This window comes from Odocoileus virginianus, chromosome 14 (assembly GCF_023699985.2).
Source record: "Odocoileus virginianus isolate 20LAN1187 ecotype Illinois chromosome 14, Ovbor_1.2, whole genome shotgun sequence".
Classification (NCBI taxonomy): domain Eukaryota; kingdom Metazoa; phylum Chordata; class Mammalia; order Artiodactyla; family Cervidae; genus Odocoileus; species Odocoileus virginianus.
Window position 1 is genome coordinate 28483551 of NC_069687.1, and position 22294 is coordinate 28505844.

General features: G+C 42.1%; 1 protein-coding gene, 1 non-coding gene and 1 pseudogene across 4 annotated transcripts in view; 2 read left to right on the plus strand and 1 right to left on the minus strand.

Moving 5' to 3' along the window:
• The first annotated feature begins 9156 nt into the window (after positions 1-9156).
• The window catches only part of SUB1 (SUB1 regulator of transcription), an 87894-nt gene continuing 74756 nt past the window's right edge, over positions 9157-22294 (plus strand). The window contains exon 1 of one of the 3 annotated variants that reach the window (XM_070476553.1): positions 9157-9369. The gene's annotated coding sequence lies outside the window, so the exon portion shown is untranslated. The remainder of the gene's footprint in view (positions 9370-22294) is intronic. The other 2 variants (XM_070476552.1, XM_070476554.1) reach the window with 2 other exon arrangements.
• On the minus strand, positions 9997-10069 carry TRNAG-CCC (transfer RNA glycine (anticodon CCC)). Its single transcript has one exon. It is a non-coding gene; the product is annotated as a tRNA-Gly (tRNA).
• On the plus strand, positions 17220-18123 carry LOC139038178 (small ribosomal subunit protein eS6-like; annotated as a pseudogene).

The window sequence follows — 22294 nt, forward strand, 5'->3', positions numbered from 1 at the left end:
TTCAATTTGCCTTGATTCATGGACCTAACATTCCAGGTTCCTATGCAATATTGCTCTTTACAGCATTGGACCTTGCTCCTATCACCAATCATACCCACAACTGGGTGTTGCTTTTGCTTTGGCTTCATCTCTTCATTCTTTCTGGAGTTATTTCTCCACTGATCTCCAGTAGCATATTGGGCACTACCGACCTGGGGAGTTCATCTTTCCGTGTCCTATCTTTTTGCCTTTTCTAGACCTTTCCTTGGTCTAGACAAGGAGTGGGAAATGGAGGCAGAATCCAGAGGCTTGGAGGGTGGGGCCTCCCTGTGGGCCGTGGGCTTGAGAAGCAGAGCAGATATAGGCCTGTGGCAGCCATGGGGGGATTCCACATCCCTTCTCTTGTGGCTCAGGTTTTATCACTGCATCTCCTTTCTTGATCAGGACCAGCTCAGTTTGCTGGGAAACCCTCCTAGGCCACAGCGGAGCACAAACAGGCATGGGCTGATGCATATCTTCTCCCAGTAAACCAGCTTAACTAGCAGGCACAAAGGCTGAGGAGCCAGCTTAGAGGTTTAGCAGTATGGAAATCCAGTGTTCCTGGGGGAATTCTCAGGAAAAGAGTGCAGTACACAGCTCTGAAGTCCAGAGGCTGAAATTTGGCACCACTGGTGACCTCGATAGGGGATAGAGCAATGGAAACAGAGACCTTGTGTTTTATGTTTTAATGAAAAACAACTGTTTAGCACAGGGAACTCTACTCAATACTCTGTAATGACATCTATGGGGCTAGAATCTTAAAAAAGAGATTGTATGTATATGTATAACTGACTCACATTGCTATACGGCAGAGACTAACACAGCATTGTAAATCAACTATACTCCAATAAAAATTAATTAAAAAAACCCCAACTATGACTATTGTGTCAGAACTGCTCTAAGCACTTTACATGTGCAATCTTATTCAATCCTCAATTGCTATCATTCATTTTACAGATAAGAAACCAGGCCCAGAAAGTTTAAGGCCCTTGCCCCAGGTCACCCAGCTATTTAAAGAGGCAGATTTGGGTTTTAAATGTTGCCAATATGGCTCCAGTCAGTCCTGAAGAAAATCAATCCTAAATATTCATTGGAAGGACTGATGCTGAAGCTGAAGTTCCAGTACTTTGGCTACCTGATGCGAAGAGCCGACTCATTGGAAAAGACCCTGATGCTGGGAAAGATTGAGAGCAGAAGAGGGCAGCAGAAGATGAGATGATTGGATGCCATCACCAACTCAATGGATGTGAATTTGAGCAAATTCTGGGAGGCAGTGAAGAACAGCCACGGGGTCACAAAGAATTGGACACAGAAATACATTCTACACCTCATATTGCCTCTTACATAAGCCAGGCAGTTAAATATAGACCTGAAGCCAACTCTTTGAGCAAGGGCAGTAATGAAAATGCATTAGTAGTCAAGGAGACATGCACACAGGTTCATTTCAAGGAGGAGAACCAGAGAGCCAAATGGGATGGTGAGCAGGAGAGTGTGAGAAAGTCAGGGTGTGACTGTGTCGAGGTAAACGTTGTACACTCTGCACCTCTCTTTTGGAGGGCTCCCCAGTTCGGTTTTCAAAGGTACTGTAACAGGAGGGAAAGGGGCAGGTCACAACTTTTGAAAGAATGATTTAGCCCAAGGACACAACATGAAATGATTGAAATCAAATGGGACCAAGAGAGCAGACAAGACTAGACCTTGATCCTCAATCAGCAAGTGAAATGACACACCCAGAGGTACCATGAAGATTCCCAGGCCTGTTAAAAGACCAAGGAGTGGGCGGTGGCCGAACACTGGAAATCCCTGCCCCTTCCCCAAAAGAGTTGGAATCATCCTCCCACTCATTAGCATATGACATTACTCAGCCTATAAAAACCAACCACAAATTTCACTGCTTATTCGCCGTCTGCAATGGCCCACACTCTATCTGTGCTGTGTGCTTCTCTCTGTGTGCAAATAAATGCACTTCTTACTTCTCACTTTGTCTCTCACTGAATTCTTTCTGTGATGAAACATCAAGAACCTGACCTTCATTAGGTCCTGAAACCAGGTACTGTCGGTTTTGGCTGTGTTTGAGTCCCAGCCACGTGGGTTCAAGTCCCAAGCAGGGTTTTGACTGGGTTTGAGTCCCAGCACATGGGTTTGAGTCTCAATCTGAGGTAAACAGTTTCGGCACCCTGTTTTGACAACAGGTTGATAAAGAGAATCTTGAGTTCCTTCAGAATTCCACAATGGATGTTGTCCAGCAACTCCTGCTTCTTTCAGCTGTTTTTCGTACACATCAAATTTCTTCAACACTTGCCTCTTATCTTGGACTATGGTTCTTGCTTGCTTGTAGGACTGTGTACATATTCCTTACCCTGGCCTCCAAAACCTCACGTAACTCAACAACCCCGAGTCTCAGCTGCAGTCTGTCCCATCTCCCCACCAAGACCCATTTAACAGATACATATTCTCGATGTTTCCACTTTGTTATCCTTTCCCCTTGTCTTTAACCATTTAAATGTCAGCAATCCTTCAAGGCCTAGCTCACATTCTATCACCTCCACTTAGTCTTCTGTATTAGGGCTCCAGAGAGCCAGAACCAGAATATAAAAACAGAATATGTGTATGTAATATGTGAGTCACTCAGTCATGTCTGTCTCTTTGTGACCCCATGGACTGTAGCCTGCCAGGCTTCTCTGTCCATGGAATTCTCCATGGCTGAACACTGGGGTGGGTAGCCATTTCATCCTCCAGGGGATCTTCCCTTCTCCAGCGGATCTTCCCAACCCAGAGATTGAACACAGGTCTCCTGCGTTGCAGGCAGATTCTTCATCATCTGAGCTACAAGGGAAGCCCAAGAATACTGGAGTTGGTAGTCTATCCCTTCTCCAGCAGATCTTCCTGACCCAGGAATCGAACCAGGGTCTCCTTCATTGCAGGCGGATTCTTTACCAGCTGAGCTACCAGGGAAGCCCATATAATAGATATACATTATATATTAATATACTATATATTATATATGTATGAGGAATTGACTTATGCAGTTGGGAAGGTAAGAAGCCCCAAGACCTGTAGTCAAGCTAGGGGCCCAGAGCTGACATGTAGCTCCTGGCCAGGTCCAAAGGCTTGGGAACCATGAAAGCTGATGGTGTAAATTCTAGTCCAACAGTTGGCAAGTTTAGGACCCAGGAGGGGCCAGTGTTTCATTCTGGGTACAAAGGTTGGAAAGACTAATGACCCAGCAAGCCATCAGGCAAGAGGAGTACCCTTTCACTCCAGAGTGGGCCAATCTTTTTGTTCTTTTCAAGACTGATAGGATGAGCCCCACTCACATTATGGAAGGCAATCTACTTTACTCAGTCCATAGATTGAATTGTTAATCTCATCCAAAAACATCATTGCAGACAGACCCAGAACAATTTTTTAAAATATTGATTTTTATTTTTAAAAATTTATTTGGCTGCTCTGGGTTTTAGTTGCAGTACTCAGGATCTTCCTTCTTTATTGCGGCATGTGAAATTTTTAGTTGTGGCACATGAACTCCTAGTTGTGGCAAGTGGGCTCTAGTTCCCTGACCAGGAATGGAATCTAGGCCCCTTGCATTGAGATTGTGGAGTCTTGGCTATTGGACCACCAGGGAAGTCCACAGAAAAAGTTTTGACCAAATATCTGGGTACCCAATGGCCCAGTCAAGTTGACCCATACATTAACCAACACATTTAAAATTTTTTCTTTATTTAAAAATTTGAACTATGTCCTTCAAGCCCCAAATTGTTACCTGGGATTACTCTTGAGGGATGGGAAGGGAGAACTTCCATTTTTACTCGTTACTATTGAAAAAGAAGTTTAGGGCAGTAGTTAAGACTCTGCCTTCCAATGTAGAGGGTATGAGTTCAATCCCTGGTTGAGGAACTAAGACCCCACACACTGAGGGGTGTGGCTAAAAAAAAAAAAAGAGGTTTAAAAGTGGTAAACTTTGAGTAAATTGTATTTTCTTTTTGGTTCTTTTCTATTATTACCTTCTGTTTGTGTACAGCCAGCCCTCTGTAGCTGCAAGTTGCAAGTCCACAGATTTGATTAACTATGGATAGAAGATATTCAGATAGTTCCATATCAGAAAACAATCTGATCAAAAACTGATCAACAGAACCATTTTATTAAACATTTGATCTAATATGAGAAGAAAGATTCCCAAAGCAAAACTTCAATTTGCTGCACATAGGCAGCTATTTACATAGCATTTACATTGTATTCATCATTATAAGTTAATTGGTATTATAAGTAATCTAGAGATGACTTAAAATTTAAAGGGATCAATCCCTGGGTCAGGAAGATCTCCTGGAGGAGGGCATGGCAACCCACTACAGTATTTTTGCCTAGAGAATCAAGTGGACAGAGGAGCCCAGTGGGATACAGTCCAAAGGATCACAAAGAGTTGGACACGACTGAAGCAATTTAGCATGCACTAACATGCATAGGTTATATGCAAGTACTACACCATTTTGTATAAGAGACCTGAGCACTGGAGGATTTTGGTAACTTCAGGGGTCCTAGAACTGGGTCCCTGACAGATACTGAGGGATGCCTGTATTAAAAAGAATCTAATTCCAACTACCAGTTATAGAGACTACAGAGGACAGAGGAAGATATTTATAACCATATGATGCGAAATCTATGACTATTGGAAACTATTCAGGATAAACAACCTTGTTACTTCAACAGATAAATAGCAAGTGTAATAAAAAGAAGTGGAGGGAAAACCTATGATTAAAAGAGATTTTAAAAAAGCAACAATTTGCAATGTGTGGGTATTATTTAGATTCCACTAAAAAAGAAAAACTCCATAAAATGAAAAAAGAAAAATTCATAGCATTTAGGAGACAAGTGAAAATTTAAACACTGACAGGATATTTGACACTATAAAAGATTTTTTTTTCAAATGTGATAATTGTATTGCGGTTATGTTTTAAAAAATATGTCTTTTGGGAAGTCCTCAGTGGTCCAGTAGTTAGCACCTGGTGCTTTCACTGTTAGGGCCAGGGTTCAATCCCTGATTGGGGAACTAAGATTCTGCAAGCCGCACGGCTCCGCCACACACAAAAAATAGCCATCTTTTAAAGAAATGTACTCAAACGTTTATGAATAAAATAATATCAAGCCTGAGATTTGCTTCAAGATAATTTACGGGGAGAGGAAGTATACCAAAGTGTGGATGGGGCAGGATTGATGGATTTCAGATAGGTGATAAGCACATTGAAGGCTTGCTATATACTATTTGGTCTACTTTTGTGTAAGTTAGAAATTCTCCGTAAATAAAAAGATTTTTTAAATTATGATGTGACCAGCACAATTTAATTATAGTGATTATTTCTACCCCAGCAACTGTGAAAGATTTATTTTAAGAACTTAGAGGTTCACTCAAAAGATAGTTGAAAATTTTAAATGCTAAGAAATTTTCATCACCATTTTCCTCCTCCCACACAACATAATTGACATCCTGGCCACAGAACTTTTGCAAACCCACACACAATTCAAAGTAAATTGTCAGTTCACTCCTGGTTTCTGGCTGTAACTCAAGCCTGATTTGGCCTTATTCCTTCAGGTTCAGAGTTGAAGCCTCAACTGAGACTCACTCCTATTTAGGGGCCAGACATCAAGCTTAAGCAAAATATGGAAGTGGGTATGCTATTTTACCCACCCAGCAAGCAGCATGCCAAGCTTCTCTGTCCCTCTTCCCTGTCCATGAACTCCCAGAGTTTACTCAAACTCATGCGCATTGAGCCAGGGATGTGATCCAACCATCTCATCCTCTGTTATCCCCTTCTGCTCCTGCCTTCAATCTTTCCCAGCATCAGGGTCTCTTCCAATGAGTCAGTTCTTCACATTAGGTGGCCAAAGTATTGCAGTTTCAGCTTCAGCATCAGTCCTTCCAATGAATATTCAGGGCTGATTTCCCTTAGGATTGACTGATTTGATTTTCTTCCTGTCCAAGGGATTCTCAAGAGTCTTCTCCAACCACAATTCAAAATCAATTCTTCAGTGCTTAACTTTCTTTATAGTCCAACCATTTTTCAAAGGTAAGTGAAAATGTTAGTCATTCAGTTGTGTTCGACTCTTTGAGACCCCATAGATTGTAGCCCACCAGGCTCCTCAGTTCATGGAATGCTCCAAGCCAGAATATCAGAGTAGGTAGTCATTCCCTTCTCCAATATTCCTCAAGGTATCTTCCAAATTGTGGATTCCAGACATATTGGACTCCATCCTCAGATCCTTTCTCTCACTATACTTTCTTGAAGTTATACTTGATAACTTCAAGCTCATCCAATTCATACCTGCAGCTCTGGCCTTTCTCCTGACTTGTACAGCCAACGTTCAGGACATTCTCATATAAATGATGGGGGATAGGGTGAATCTTGAATTACCACATATAAAATAGACCTCAGGATGCTTCCTCAAGACTTAAACCCACTTCACTCTGCCCAGCTCAGGAGGTTGTCCTTGAGTTTTCTTTCTTCCATCTCCTCATTCAAATGCTTACTGAGTCCTGTTGACTATTTGTTGATGTTTAGTTGCTAAGTCATGTCTGACTCTTTGCAATCTCATGGACTATAGCTTGCCAGGCTCCTCTGTCCATGGGATTTGACAGGCAAGACTACTGTCTTGGAGTGGATTGCCATTTCCTTCTCCAGGGGATCTTTGAGATCCAGGGATTGAACTCATGTCTCCTACATTGGCAGGTGGAATCGTTAACACTGAGTCACCAGGGAAGCCCCTTGTTGAATCTACCTTCAAACTATTCCATAAATATGATTATTTCTTACCATCACTACCACTACCACTCAATCCAAACCATTCTCTCTCCTTGAGCTACTACAGTAACCTTCTACCTGGTCTTGCTGCCCCCTACCTTGTCTTTTGTACCAGGAAGAATTAAGTTTTAAAGTTATCAATCCATTCCCAAGTCAGTCCCCTGCTCAACTCTCTCTAGGGGCATCCTTTTCCACTTATGTAAAATTCAAATTCCTCAAATGGATGACAGGCCACTCTCAAGACCTGGCCCTGCCCACCCCCAGTTTCCCACCCTTCTTGACTCATTGTCGTCTAGCCATCGGCCTTCAGGATAGCCTTTGAATGTTTGCTCCAGTCTCAGGATCTTTATATTTGTTCTTCCTACTCTAGATTGTCTTTCCTTAAAACGTCTAAGGGCTTTTTTCCTCCCTTGATGTAGGTATCTACTTAAATTTTAGGTTCTCAGAGATGCCTTCTCTCTGCCTTGTGTAAAGAGCCCTATGTCCTCTCACCATTTACCCTGCTTTTTAGCACTTCTCATAGCATTATCACTACTTACAATTATATACTTATGTGTTTTTATTTTCTGTTTCCTTCCTCTCCTCCTCTTAGGAATGTATAAGCTTCATGAGGACGAGCATTTTGTCTCTTTCACCTTCATGTCACTAGTGCTTAGCACTGTAGTATTTGCTAAATGAATGAATCTTCCAATCTGATACATGCCTATCTTCTCTAGAGAGTATGAAAGTGAAAATACTGTTTACCAATCCACTTGTCATACTGAGCATCCCAGAGCACAGGCGTGAGCTCTGGAGCTCACGTGAATTTCCATGTGGGCCCCCATGGATTCCTTTCTCTCAGGAACCTGGTGCCTGGTGCCCTGGGTCTGACAGCTGGCCTCTAGGATTACAACCCACACTTAGTTAGAGAGTGCTGACTTTACCTTGGGCTTTCCTGGTGGCACTAATGGTAAAGAACCTACCTGCCAATACAGGAGATGTGGTTTCGATCCCTGAGTTGGGAAGATCTGGAGGAGGGTATGGCAACCCACTCCAGTATTCTTGCCTGGAGAATCTAATGGACAGAGGAGCCTGGTGGGCTACAGTCCGTGGGATCACAGAGTCGGACACAACTGACGCGACTTAGCATGATTTTATCTTAGAACTTGCTTGCTGGTATTCTAAAAGGAAAGCAGCTCACCCACCAAGAGCCAGTGCATCTCTGAGGGGAGTCTCAAAGGAAAGGATCTTTAGAGAATTCCCTGATGGTCCAGTGGTTAAGAGTCTGTGCTTTCATTGCTGTGGGCCTGGGTCAGGGAACTGAGATTCCCACGTGCTGTACGCAGCCAAAAAAACCCAAAACGTGTTTTTCAAATGATCTTTAGGCCCAGCTGTCTTGTGTCTGTCTCCTGGGGAGAGGAGGCTTGTACTAAAAGGAAAAATTAGTCAAGCTTAAGAGCTGTAGGTAACAGCACAGGGTGGTTCTGCTTTGCGGTCTCAGAGTTTTACCCAGGTGGGAAGAAAGTGTTTCATGTCATCAGCAACTGGTAGGAGCTATACCTTGCCTCCCCAGAGGTGTGGGAGCTCCTATAGGGGATGGTGGGGGCCCCTGGCACGTGGGGAGAGTAGAGACCTGGGCACAAGAATCACAGCGCCTGTCTGGTGAGGAGTGACTGTTGGAATGACAGGGTAGGTGCATGGCCAACACTGAGGCTGGGGTCGGTGCCAGTGAAGGAGCTGGATTAGTTGGGTTTCACTGCAATGATTCTGTGTAAACAGAGAAACGAACCTGGGTTTTAGTGGCTTACCGCGATATCAGCGCCATGCTCACATTTCTCACTCTAGGGTCTTCATTTCAGCTGGGGTGGTGCTGCTTCAGACTGGCTTCGTGACTCTCCTGTCGGTAACACAGGTTCAAGAGGTCAAACCGTAAGTCAAATCATTATACCGTACACCTGAAACATACACAGGGCTGTATATTAATTACATATCAGTGAAACTGGAAGAGAAAAAAAACAAAGAAGAAGAACCCAAACCATGCAAGCGCAGTTATAACCTCTGCTTAGGTGATATTCATTAATATTCCCTTGACAAATCACATAGTTGAGGCCCAGATCCATGGGGCCTGAAAATGTACTGCAATACTAGGAAGTCACGAGGCAAAGGCTGTGAATGTTTCATTCTACTGTGGGGAGGGAGTGGAGGAGCAGGAGCCCAGTCTCCCACAAGGCCCATCCAGGCTGTTTGGAGGAACAAGTGAGTTACCATGGAGACACCTTGAGGGAGCAGAGTGATATCTCAGTGGTAAGGGCACACAGCGGAAGACTGCTTCTTTGTTACTGTTCCTTTGATTCATATTCCTTGATTTTTACCCCTGGGCTAAATATGAGACTGCGGAAGCTCAAATTACGGGACCGTGAACTTCTATCTCTTGCGGGAAGCAACAGGGCTGAGGAACACGCAGAGCGGGCAACTTGTGAGATAAAGGGCTATACACCTCTGCAGTCCAGTTTGGGAACCAAGCCTGGTGTGGGAAAAGAAGCACTTGGGCCTTCTTCAGGTTTGCTTAAAATTACAGGTGAGACCTTCCTTGTTCTGCATTTGTGAGCTTGGTTCTGCAGTGTCTCCTTGTTCTAAGAGTTACAGTAACACCCAGTGTAGCTGACATTGCCTGGGGATCAAGGTCCTGCATAACTGATGTTTCCACAGGATGGAAACTTGCCCTTTCAAGTGCCAAAACAGTGTTTATTTATTTATTTTTTTTTACTACTTTAAAGAATAGAAATTGTTCTAAAACATATAGTTTGCTACCTGTCTTAAAAAAATCAAAGGGTCTGAACTTAGTTTGATCCTTCCTTAAAGATTTGGAGTATTTATCTTTATTATTGTGCAACACAGCACAGTTTCTCCTTCTCTGCTTATCTACATTCTTCTTTGTATTTAGCTCTCACTTCCTTTTGGATCATTTGATTCATTTGAGTCCTCAATTTATTTCCTTGCTTAAATCTATGGTAGACAAGAAACCCAGTTATCCAGCTCTATTAGAAACATATGTTAAGACTCATGCATGCAAGGAAAAACAGTATTTGAAAAAAGATAGCATTTTAAAAAATTTATTTATTTGGCTGCTCCAGGTCTTATTTGCAGCATGTGGTATCTTTAGTTGTGGCATGCAAACCCTTAGTTGTGGGCATGTGGGATTTAGTTCCCTGACCAGGGATTGAACCCAGGGCCCCTGCATTGGGAGCACAGAGTCTTAGCCACTGGACCATCAGGGAAGTCCTAAGATGGCATTTTAAATCCAAAGGTAATAAATGGAAAGTTAGCCATGCATTTGGGAAAAAAAATAAAATGACCTCCCTAACTCTGTGAACAGAAAAAGAACAAAAGAATTTCACTCATCCAACAGTCATATAATGGTTAAGTTGTCACCCACTTTAGCAGTGCTCTGGCAGTACATCCTGAAAGGTATTCAGGGTGAAAAAATAGGATGAGGCAATCTGTGCTTTAGATAAATGGGCCCCTATACTGACAGACACATACCTCAGGAAGAATTTCAGTGACCCCAGACTCTTGACTCTTCCCATACATCGGAAAGCACTAAAATAATTAACTTGAAATATCTCTTCTTTGAATTAGAGTTAGACAAGACTGTGGTCCATGTGATCACTGGTTAGTTTTCGGTGATTATGGTTTTCAGTCTGTTTGCCCTCTGATGGAGAAGGATATGAGGCTTATGGAAGCTTCTTGATGGGAGAGACTGACTGAGAGGGAGATTGGGTCTTGTTCTGATGGGCGTGGCCATGCTCAGTAAATCTTAAATCCACTTTTCTGTTGATGGGCAGGGCTGTGTTCCCTCCTTGTTATTTGACATGAGGCCAAACTATGGTGAAGGCATGAAGATAATGGTGACCTCCTTCAAAAGGTCCCATTCATGTCCTGCTACCCTCAGTGCCCCCAACCCTGCAGCAGACCACTGCTGACCCACGCCTCTGCTGGAGACTCCAGGACACTCATGGGCAAGTCTGAGTTAGTCTCTTATGGGGTCACTGCTCCTTTCCCCTGGGTCCTGGTGCACACAAGGTTCTGTTTGTGCCCTCCAAGACTCTTTCCCCAGTCCTGTGCAAGTTCTGGCAGCTCTATGGTGGGGTCAATGGCTTATGCCTTACCCAGATCTACTGCACCCAGGACCCCCGCCCCTGCAGCAGTCCACTACTACCCATGCCTCCTCAGGAGACACTCAGACACAGTTCTGTCTCAGTCTGCGTGGGGTCTCTGGGTCCTGGTGTGCACAAGGTATGTGTGAGCCCTCTGAGCGTCTCTGGCAGGTGTGGGGTTTGATTCTGAACACAATTTTGCCCCTCCTACCATTTTGCTGGGTTGCCCTTGGATATAGGGTATGTCCTCACATTCGCTCCAGCACCATGATAGTCAACAAGAGTATGAAGTGCAATACTTGGATGCAGTCTCAGAAACAACAGAATGATCTCTGTTCATTTCCAAGGCAAACAATTCAATAACACAGTAATCCAAGTTTATGCCCAGACCAGTAATGTTGAAGAAGCTGAAGCTGAATGGTTCTATGAAGACCTACAAGACCTTCCAGAACTAACACTCAAAAAAGATGTCCTTTTCATTATAGGGGACTGAAAGGCAAAAGTAGGAAGTCAAGAAATATCTGGAGTAACAGGCAGATTTGGCCTAGGAGTACAGAATGAATCAGGGCAAAGGCTAACAGAGTTTTGTCAAGAGAACACACTGGTCATAGCAAACACCCTCTTCCAATAACACAAGAGAAGACTCTACACATGGACATCACTAGATGATCAATATAGAAATCAGACTGACTGTATTCTTTGTAGCCAAAGATGGAGAAGCTCTATACAGTCAGCAAAAACAAGAGCAGGAGCTAACTGTGGCTCAGATCACAAACTCCTTATTGCCAAATTCAGACTTAAATTGAAGGAAGTAGGGAAAACCACTAGACCATTCAGGTATGACCTAAATCAAATCCCTTATGATTATACAGGGGAAGTGACAAATAGATTCAAGGGATTAGATCTGATAGACACAGTGCCTGAAGAACTATGGATGGAAGTTCATGACACTGTACAAGAGGCAGTGATCAAGACCATCCCCAAGAAAAAGAAATGCAAAAAAACAAAATGGTTGTCTGAGGAGGCCTTACAAATAGCTGTGAAAAGAAGAGAAGCAAAAGGCAAAGGAGAAAAGGAAAGATATACCCATCTGAACGCAGAGTTCCAAAGAATAGCAAGGAGAGATAAGTAAGGCCTCCTCAGGGATCAGTGCAAAGAAATATAGGAAAAAATAGAAAATGGAATGGGAAAGACTAGAGATCTCTTCAAGAAAATTAGAGATACCAAGGCAACATTTCAGGCAATGATGGGGTCAATAAAGGACAGAAATGGTATAGACATAACAGAAGCAGAAGATATTAAGAAGAGGTGGCAAGAATACACAGAAGAATTGTACAAAAAAAAAAACTTCATGACCCAGATAACCATGATGGCATGATTGCTCACCTAGAGCCAGACATCCTGGAGTGCAAAGTCAAGTTGGTCTTAGGAAGCATCATTATGAACAAAGCTAGTGGAGGTGATGGAATTCCAGTTGAGCTATTTCAAATCCTAAAAGATGATGTTGTGAAAGTGCTGCACTCAATATGTCAGCAAATTTGAAAAACTCAGCAGTGGCCACAGGACTGGAAAAGGTCAGTTTTCATTCCAATCCCCAAAAAAGGCAATCCCAAAGAATGCTCAAACTACCGCACAATTGCACTCATCTCACATGCTAGAAAGGTAATGCTCAAAATTCTCCAAGCCAGGCTTCAACAGTACGTGAACCATGAACTTCCAGATGTTCAAGCTGGATTTAGAAAAGGCAGAGGAACCAGAGATCAAATTTCCAACATCCACCGGATCATCGAAAAAGCAAGAGAGTTCCAGAAAAACATCTATTTCTGCTTTACTGACTACACTAAAGCCGTTGACTGTGTGGATCACAATAAACTGTGGAAAATTCTTCAAGAGATGGGAATACCAGACCACTTGACCTGCCTCCTGAGAAATCTGTATGCAGGTCAAGAAACAGTTAGAACTGAACATGGAACAACAGACTGGTTCCAAATCGGGAGAGGAGTACATCAAGGCTGTTTATTGTCACCCTGCTTATTTAACCTATATGCAGAGTACATGCAAAACGCCAGGCTGGCTGAAGCACAAGCTGGGATCAAGACTGCCAGGAGAAATATCAATAACCTCAGATATGCAGATGACACCACCCTTATGGCAGAAAACAAAGAAGAACTAAAGAGCCTCTTGATGAAAGTGAAAGAGGAGGGTGAAAAAGTTGGCTTAAAGTTCAACATTCAGAAAACTAAGATCATGGTGTCTGGTCCCATCACTTCATGGTAAATAGATGAACAAACTATGGAAACAGTGACAGACTTTTATTTTTTGGGGCTCCAAAATCACTGCAGATGGTGACTGCAGCCATGAAATTAAAAGATGCTTGCCCCTTGGAAGAACAGTTATGATCAACCTAGACAGTGTATTAAAAAGTAGAGACAATATTTTGCCAACAAAGGTCCGTCAAGTCACGGCTATGGTTTTTCCAGTAGTCATGTATGGACGTGAGAGTTGGATTATAAAGAAATCTGAGCACTGAAGATTTGATGCTTTTGAACTGTGGTGTTGGAGAAGACTCTTGAGAATCCCTTGGATGGGTAGGAGATCCAACCAGTCCATCCTAAAGGAAATCAGATCTGAATATTCATTGGAAGGACTGGTGCTGAAGCTGAAGCTTGTATACTTTGGCCACCTGATGTGTAGAACTGACTCCTTGGAAAAGACCCTGATGCTGGGAAAGATTGAAGGCAGGAGGAGAAGGGGATGACAGAGGATGAGATAGTTGGATGGCATCACTGACTCAATGGACATGAGTTTGAGTAAACTCCAGGAGCTGGTGATGATGGACAGGGAGGCCTGGTGTGCTGCAGTCCATGGGGTCGCAAAGAGCTGGACACGACTGAGCGACTGAACTGAACTGATCTTTTCTTTGGGGCTCCCCAGGTGACTCAGTGGGCTTCCCTGGTGGCTCAGATGGTAAAGAATCCGCCTGTAATATGGGAAACCTGGATTTGATCCCTGTGTTTGGAAGATTTCCTGGAGAAGGAAATGGTAACCCACTCCAGTATTTTTGCCTGGAGAATCCAATGGACAGAGGAACCTGGCGGGCTACAGTCCAAAGAGTTGCAAGGAGTAGGATACAACTGAACGACTGAGCACCCATGCATCTCTTCTTTGTGATTAGCAGTGATCTTTTACCAAGTTACATGTTTGAATGCGTGTATTTTTCAGCCAAAAAATTCCAGTACATACTGGCTCCTCCCCAGCCTCTTCGGAGCAGTTCCTCAACTGCCTGCCAGCCTGTAGTCCTCAGTAAGGTCTTGAATAAACTGAAGCTGAGAGCGCTCATGTTGTGCCTTTTTCTCTAAGTAGACAACTCTACGTATGTTCTAGATGGATTTTTAAATTTATTTCAAAACCAGAACAACAAAAGTATTTGAATAAACAGTGGCAGAATAAAATATGGGAGGTCTTGAAATAGTGAATACTTTATCAACCAAGATATAAAATGCAGAAGCAAAGAAATTTTTTCTAAAAGTACATTTCGACAGGCTTCCCAGGTAGCATTAGTGGTAAAGAACGTGTCTGCCAGTGCAGGAGACATAAAAGATGCAGATTTGATACCTGGGTCATGAGGATCCCCTGGAGGAGGAAATGGCAACCACTCCAGTATTCTTGCCTGGAGAATCCCATGGAACGAGGAGCCTGGTGGGCTACAGTCCATGGGGTTGCAAAGAGTCAGACATTACTGAAGTGACTGAGCATGCATAAAAAGAAATTTTTCTGTACTACCATAGATACACACTCAACTTAAAAGGCAATCAAAAGGTTGGAAAGAATAATTGCCACAAATAAAAGGCAAAATAATAGCATCCAAAATATATAAAGAATGCCTACCAATTAATGAAAAGATAACCTAATAGAAATTTGGTTACAAGAAATGAACAGGAAACTCTGTAAAGAGAATATAAAAATTGCTGGCAAATGTATAAAGAGATGTTCATTCTATCCAATGATAGAATCATATGTAGCAAAACAACAGAGATATCATTTTCACCTGTCATATTGGCAAAAATCTGAAAGATTGAATGTAACCAATATTGATGAAGATGTGGAAACACAGGTATTTGCCCACATTCCAGCTGAAGTGCAAATCATGTACAGCCCTTTTGGAAATCAAACTGTCCGTATTTATTACAATTTTAAATGTTTACACAGTCCACCTAGATATTCACTTCCAGGTAGCTAGCCTAAAGGAAAACTTGCAAATATGTACCATGAAATATACAGGAGGTCTTCCCTGAGGTTGTTCGTTGTGGAGACATTAGAAACAACCTAAATATCCATCAACAGGGGACTCATTAAACTCTGGTAAACCTGTACTATGTGTTGGGAAAACCTCCATTTTTTTTTTCTAGTTTTATATTTCTAGTGGAAGAGTATTGAATTCAAGGAAGACCCCTGTCCTGTTCCTCATGCCTTTCTATGCGAAATGGGGATATCTAGGATTGATGAATTTGGGATAAAGAACTGGGCTAAGTCCTTTCTTCTTTATTTATTTATTTATTTTTTGGATAACTTTCAGGGGCACTGCATTTTGACCTGTTATCCATGGTGTGACAGGTTCTAGTCCTCTAGGACTAGTTGTGACTGAATGAGGGGGCATATCTAATTTGACCCTATCTAATTTTAGGATGAAATGCTTTTAGCCAAAGATTCAATCCATATTCAGTCTGATAAAAAAATGTAAATGCGTTAGTCACTCATCGTGTCTGACCCTTTGTGACCCCATGAACTGTAGCCTGCCAGGCTCCTCTGTCCATGGAATTCTCCAGAGTGGGTAGCCATTCCCTTCTCCAGGGGATCTTCTCCAACCCAGGAAATGAACCCAGGTCTCCTGCATTGCAGGAAGATTGTTTACTGTCTGCGCCACCCATCCAGTCTGATGCTTATCAGTAAAAAGCATACACTGTGGTCTGCTGCCTATTGTTTAGTTGGTCCTGTTTTAGGGGTGGGAATAAAGAAAAATAAAATGACCTCCTTAACCCTGAACAACAACAACAAAAAGGAACAAAAGAGTGTCACTCACCCATCAGTTATATAGTGGTTAAATTGTAACCCACTTTGGTGGTCCTCTGGCAGTACATCCTGAGGGGTATTCAGTCTGAATAAACAGGATGAGGCAATCTGTGCTTTAGATATAAAACTGGATGTTTGTACCTCTTAATTCCCCTTTCCCTGTTAAGATGGTATTTAATCCTGAATTTTAAAGCCAGCTTGGAGAGTTACTCATTTTCCTCTGATTAGCTCCCATATATGGGGCTTCCCAGGAGGTGCTAGTGGTAAAGAATCTGCCCGTCAATGCAGGAGATGTGAGAGAGGTGGGTTTGATCCCTGGGTCATGAAGATCCATGGGAGTTGCTGAGTCAGACACGACTGAAGCAATTTAGCAGCAGCAACATTTTGGCCATTATGTATTATGCTGCTGTGAACTTGAGTGTACAGATTACATGTTTGAGTTCCTGTTTTCCTTTCTTTAGGGTATTGAGTCCCTTCCTGTTTTCCTTTCTTTAGGGTATTGAGTCCCTGTTTTTCTTTCTTTTGGGTATATACTCAGAAGTGAAATTGCTGGAACACATGGTAACTCTTGGGCTTCACTAGTGGGAAGTAAACAATCTGCCTGCAATGCAGGAAACTCGGGTTCAGTCGCTGGTTCGGGAAGATTCCCTGGAGAAGGAAATGGCAACCCACTCCAGTATTCTTGTCTGGAGAATCCCATGGACATAGGAGCCTGGTGGGCTACAATCCATGGGGTCACAAAAAGTCAGACATGACCGAGTGACTAACACATTTACATGGTAACTCTATTTTTAATTTTTTGAGCAAACCCATGCTATTTTCTGTAGCAGGTATACCATTTTATATATTCAACAGCAATGCTAAGAGTTCCAATTTTTCCATATCTTCACCAACATTTATTTTGTTTTTTTTTTTTGTTTGTTTTAGTTTCTTAGTAACAATCATTCTAATGAGTGTGAGGTGATAATTCTGTAGTTTTGATTTGTATTTCCCTAATGATTTGTAATGTTGAGCATCTTTTCATGTGCTTATTGATCTTCTATGTATCTTCTTTGTAGAAATGTCTATTCAAGTCTGTTAGAGTTCTCTAAAGAAATAATCAATAGGATATGAGAGATAGATAGGTGTAAGAGGAGACTTCTTATTAGAATTGGCTCATGCTCTTTTTCATGGTGCCTTGGAGCCTGTTGGCCGCTTCAGAATGAAGCTGAACATCTCTTTCCCGGCCTCTGGCTGCCAGAAGCAATTGAAGTGGATGATGAACGAAAACTTCGTACCTTCTACAAGAAGCATATGGCCACAGAAGTTGCTGCTGACGCTCTGGGTGAGGAATGGAAGAGTTATGTGGTCTGAATCAGTGGCAGGAATGATAATCAGGGTTTCCCCATGAAGCAGGGTGTCTTGACTCATGGCCGAGTTCGCCTGCTACTGAGTAAGGGGCAATCCTGTTACAGACAAAGGAGAACTGGAGAGAGAAAGCGCAAATCTGTACGGGGTTGCATTGAGGATGCCAATCTGAGTGTTCTCAATTTGGTCATTGTGAAAAAACGGGAGAAGGATATTCTTGGACTCACTGATACTACAGTGCCTAGGGCCTGGGTCCCAAAAGAGCTAGCAGAATCCGCAAACTTTTCGATCTCTCTAAAGAAGATGATGTCCGCCAGTATGTTGTGCGAAAGCCCCTGAACAAAGAAGGTAAGAAACCTAGGACTAAAGCACCCAAGATTCAGCGTCTCGTGACTCCACGAGTTCTGTAACACAAACGCCATGTCTCGTGACTCCACGAGTTGTGCAACACAAACGCCGGTGTATTGCTCTGAAGAAGCAGCATACTAAGAAAAATAAAGAAGAGGCTGCAGAATATGCTAAACTTTTGGCCAAGAGAATGAAGAAGGCCAAAGAAAAACGGCAGGAACAGATTGCCAAGAGACGGAGGCTGTCCTCTCTGAGAGCTTCTACTTCTAAGTCTGAGTCCAGTCAAAAATGAGACGTTCTAAGAGTAACAAATAAATAAGATCAGACATCAAAAACAAACAAAAAAAAGAATTGGTTCATGCTCTATGGAGGCCAAGAAGTCCCATGAACTGCTGTATTCAAGCTGGAGAACCAGGAAATCCAATTCAGTCTGGGTCTCAGGACCTAAGAACTAGAAGCTCTCATATCCAATTACAAAGGAAGGTAAGCCTCCCAGAGGATTGGATGATGCCAGCCTATATTGGTAAGAGCTCATCTTCTTCACTCAGTCTACTGATTGGGATGCTAATCTCTTCTGAAGAAATCCTCAAAGACATACCCTGAAATACTGTTTACCAGCTATCTGGGTACCCCTTAACGCAGTCAAGACGACACACAACTTCAACCATCACAAAATCCTTTGACAAATTTTTAAAAAATAATAATGCAAAAATACATTATTATTATTTATTTTGATGCTTTGCTCATTTTTAATTGGGTTGTTTGTTTTGTTGTTGAGTTGCAGGGGCTCTTTGTACATTCTTTTTTTTTTTTCTCTTTGTACATTCTGAATATGAATCTCTTGTCAGATATATGATTTGAAATTCCATAGGTTGCCTTTTCACTTTGTTAATAGTATCCTTTGATACACAAACAGTTTTAATTCTGATGAAGTCTAAATTTGCCTATTTTTATTTTTGCTGTTGCCTGTGTTTTTGGTGTCATATCGAAGATATTATTGCCAAATCCAACATTATAAATCTTTTCCTTATGTTTTTTACTAGGAGTGTTACAGTTTAGCTTTTACACATGTGCCTTTACTCCATTTTCTGTTATTTTTGTATATGGTATCAGGTAAGGGTGCAATTTTACTCCTTTGCATGTGGGTATCCAGTTTTTTTTTTTTTTTTCCAGAACTGTTAAAAAAATGTTATTTTCCCATTTAATGGTCTTGGTATCCTTGTTGAAAATCACCTGATTTGTGGGCTCTCTATTCTAGTCCATTGATCTATATGGCTGTCTTTATACCAGTGCCACACTGCTTTTGATTATGTAGCTTTGTAGTAAGTTTTTTTTTTTAATTTCAGTTTTATTGAGCTATAACTCACACACAAAATTGTAAGGTATTTAAAGTGTACATTGTGGTGATTTGATGTACATATGCATTGTGAAAGGATTCTCTCCTAGTTAATTAACACATCCATAACCTCACATGTTCATCTTTTTCTTTTCTTGGTGAGAGCATTTATGTTCTACTCTCTTGGCAAATTTCAATTACATAATACTATATACCAATTATGTTACTATACCAGTTATATAATTATATATACCAATTATATATGTCAGCTATATAATAATATATGTCAGCACACACCAGTTATGTGCTGTGCTCAGGCACTCAGTTGTGCCTGACTCTTTGCGACCCCATGGACTGTAACCCTCCAGGCTCCTCTGTCCCTGGGATTTTCCAGGCAAGAGTACTGGAGTTGGTTGCCATTTCCTACTCTAGGGGATCTTCCTGACTCAGGGATTGAAGCCTTGTCTCCTGTGTCTCCTGCATTAACAGGTAGCTTCTTTACCACTGTGCCACCTGGGAAGTCTGTATAGCAACTACAGACACCTATTTTACATTAGGTCCTCAGACTTTATTCATCTGATTGCTGAAAGTTTCTACCCTTTTACCAACCTCTCTCTATTAGGGCAACCATGTTTCTGCCCTCTGTTTCTATGAATTTGACTCCCCAGCCAGTATATGGAAACAACTGAAGTATCTATCCATCAATAGATGAATGGAGATATATATTTATATGAATAGATGTGTATATAGACACACACATACTGGAATACTACTCAGTCATGAGATAGAAGGAAATCCTGCCATTTGTGACAATATAGATGGGACTTGAGGGTATTATGCTAGGTAAAATAAGCCAGAGAAAGACAAGTGCTGCATGATATCACTTATATGTGTTTTCTTTAAAAAAAAAAAAAAAAAAGACTTTCCTGGTGACTCAGCTGGTAAAGAATCTGCCTGCAATGTGGGAGACCTGGGTTCTGTCCCTGGGTTGGGAAGATCCCCTGAAGGAGAACATCCCCTGGAGGAGGCAACCCACTCTGGTATTCTTGCCTGGATAATCCCCATGGACAGAAGAACCTGGTGGGCTACAGTCCATGGGGTCGCAAAGAGTTGGACAGGACTGAGTGACACCATTTATCGAAGAGGCCATCCTTTCCTCACTGCATATTCTTGGCTCCTTTATTGTAAATTACTTGACCATATATATGTGGGTTTATTTCTGGGGTCTCCAGTATGTTCCATTAACCCATGTGTCTGTTTTTATGCTGATGCCACACTATTTTGATTACTATAGCTTTATAATATAGTTTGAAATCAGAGAGCATTATAAAGCTATAGATCTTAGAGAAAAGCTTTCAGTCTTTCATTGTTCAGCATGATGTTAGCTCTGGGTTTTAATATATGGCCTTTAATATGTTAGATATTGCATTTTTGAAAGGAGTATCTTTTAGCTGTATAATCTTTGATGGGTTTCATTGGACAATGTGACTGGTATGGAACAGAATGTGGAGCACATTTTTGTTTAGACAACATCAAGGTCTAGGAGTCAATAACAAATGGACTGTCATTTGTTATGTCAGAGCTTTCTGAGGCCAAACTATAAACTGCAAACAAGAGAGGGAGGACAGGAGTGTAATCTAGATGCTAGCTTGAGACCAGGGAAATGGAGAGTCCCCTGAACATTTTCTAACTTTTCTGTATTTGAACCCTTCTGGTCTGAAATTTATAGGAGCATGACTGACTCCCCTTCAATGAGAGCTTTCTGAGGTCAAGCTATAAACTGTAAACAAGACAGATCTACAAAAGAGCAGTGCTTGGTATTGAGAGAATGTGTTCATGAAGGTAGAAACCAGGAATGTTCAGATAATTGCTTCATCTCTTCTCCGGGGGTTGAAGGGAGGTCAGTGATGCTCTTATGAATTTCAGAGCACAAGGGTTCAAGAACAAAAAGTTAGAAGATGTTCAGGGGACTCTCCATTTCTCTGGTCTTAGGGTCTAGATTACACTCCTGTCCTCCCTCCCACCCCTCGTTCACTCATTTATCCCTATGAGAAAAGGGCTGGTTTGCACAGTTAATGAGCTAGGGAGAAGGGACTGGGCACCTCCGTTCAGGCTTTTCACTGACACCTTCTAGGGTGCTTACCCTGAGGCCATGCTGACCTGTGCTCTGCCAGGTAGCAAGCTCTGACACCCTCAATGTGTCCTCCGTTACCTGTGACCCAGCAAGTCAGCCTATATTCATTCACGGGTGAAATATTAGTAAGTTGTTCTAGATATGCCCTTAAGCCATATTTTCCAATCAGCTTGCTAATAACAAGAACAGTTTGATTTTTGTCAGTTTTTAAAATTTTATATCTGCTGCCTCCATTGCCTTCTTTCTCCATTGAGCCCAGACTTAGGACAAAAAGAAAGGATTATTATTTTGGCTCTCTGAACTCCCAATACTATAGAATAGTAGCTTCTTGTTCTTGTTTAGTCTCTCAGTCGTGTCCGACTCTTTTGCAACCTCATGGACTCTGGCCCTCCAGGCTCCTCTGTCCATGGGATTTCCCAGGCAAGAATACTGGAGTGGGTTGCCATTTCCTTCTCCAGGGGAATCTTCCCGACCCAGGGACTGAGTTTGTGTTTCCTGCATTGCAGGCTGAATCTTTACCACCGAGTCACAGGGGAAGCCCTGGGGGAGCCTCTGTATAGAATAGTATACAGAGTTAAAAAGAACTAAATGGCTCCATATAGAAAGATATGATTGAAGAAATCCTATTATTAATTTAAAAAATCATGCTGTGAAAGAATTCAGGTACAATGTGATCCTGTTTTTTAGGAAAAGCTCCATAAGGTTATAATTCTCTATATTTGTCCATGTACAGTTATATATGTAAGTACATTGTAGAAAGTTCTGGAAGGACATGCTCCAAATTAACAACAGTGACTTTTGTATGTTGGAGTTTTTAAAAAAATAGAATAAATCTATATACTTTATAGTTAAAAATGAGTCTTGCATGCGTGTCAAGTGTCTGGCTGAAAGTCCAAAGCCCTTTTTGAAGGTCGAGAGGCCTATTTCTATTACTTCCTGGTTAGGAGTTGTCAAGTGAAGTGAAGTGGCTCAGTCGTGCCCGACTCTGAGGCCCCATGGACTGTAGCCTACCATGCTCCTCCGTCAATGTGATTTTCCAGGCAAGAGTACTGGAATGGGTTGCCATTTCCTTCTCCAGAGGATCTTCCCGACCCAGGGATCGAACCCGGGT